Below are 1,378 nucleotides of genomic sequence, written 5' to 3' on the forward strand. Positions count from 1 at the left end.
ATTTCCTTCACCTGCTCCCCCCACCGACCAAACTGTGCAGCTCTGCAATTGCATCCTGGCCCATCCTCACCCTTCTGCCCCCAACCCTCACCTCCTTGTACCCCCAATATGTTTTTCCCAATTAAAAAAAAAATATGAGTCTTCTTCTATTCCAACTGGGTGGTGGATTTGTGAGCATTCTTAATGTTGAGAAATGTGTATGTGTCATTTGTACATACATTTAAATTTATGCTATAAATACATATATATAAATAATATTGTTGACATCTGTTCATTATTTAATTAAAAAGTAACACATAATCTACTCCAAAAGAAAGAAATAATTTTACACCAAATACACAAGCTCTAACTTTGGAGGAAGCAAGCCAGAGAGTATGAGCTTCTTCACAAATAGCTGAATTTAATGGATAGCAAAGAGACAGATCACTGCCCTAGGAAATTAGAAACCCAATTTCTAATGCCAGCTTTGTAGATAGATAAGGCTTTTGGCCAACAAATTCCTGAAAGACAAAGATTATACCAGGTCTACTGTTTCCTTTAATTAATTTTAACAAGTAAATTATACATTTATTTACCTTTTAAAAATATGTATTACAGATAGAAGTGGAGTCCCCTTTGACATCTGCAGTTTTTCTCACACCAAATACCAAGGATAATCACCGTTGTAAGCTGACACATATCCTTCCTAGACCATTTATTGATATCTTTTGAAATATATAGCACTGATTTCTTTCTAGTTTCCTTTATTCATATAAACAATTGTAAAGTATAGAAATTCTACAACTTATTTTTCTAGCTCTACAATATATTTTTTAAATCAATCCATGTTAATGTATATAATGCTAATGATTTTCCTCTTAATTTTTATATACTACATCATCAAGTGAAAATATACCTTCCTATGAGAGTGCCTAGGGAGTTCTTGTGGCCTAGTGGTAAAGAGTTGATTGGACAGTTCAAGTTCACAGCTGCTCTGTGGATAAAGATTGGCAATATTCTCCCATGCAGTTTACAGACTCAGTCCCAACCTGAGAGCACATAACATTAACACTGTGTCAGGCTGCTAACTGAAAGGTTAACTGTTCAGACAGAATCCATTAGCTGTTCTACAGAAGAAGATAGACAGTGGCTTCCTATAAAGATTTATAGGCTCAGAAACTCAAGAGAAGTCACTCTGAGTCAGAGTCAACTTCACAGAAGTGCATTTGAGTCTTAGTGTCTACCCATTATCTAATAAGAAAAAAGATTTCCCATTGTTCCTGATGTTGTTGTTGTTGTTATGTGCTGTCGAGTCGCCTGCAACTCATAGCAACCCTATGTACAACAGCCCTAAACTCCGCTCTGTCCTGTGCCAATTGCACTGTCTCTGACACTCCCA

Source organism: Elephantulus edwardii, unplaced genomic scaffold, assembly GCF_000299155.1.
Source record: "Elephantulus edwardii isolate Elephantulus edwardi_28Jun2011 unplaced genomic scaffold, EleEdw1.0 scaffold00084, whole genome shotgun sequence".
Taxonomy (NCBI): domain Eukaryota; kingdom Metazoa; phylum Chordata; class Mammalia; order Macroscelidea; family Macroscelididae; genus Elephantulus; species Elephantulus edwardii.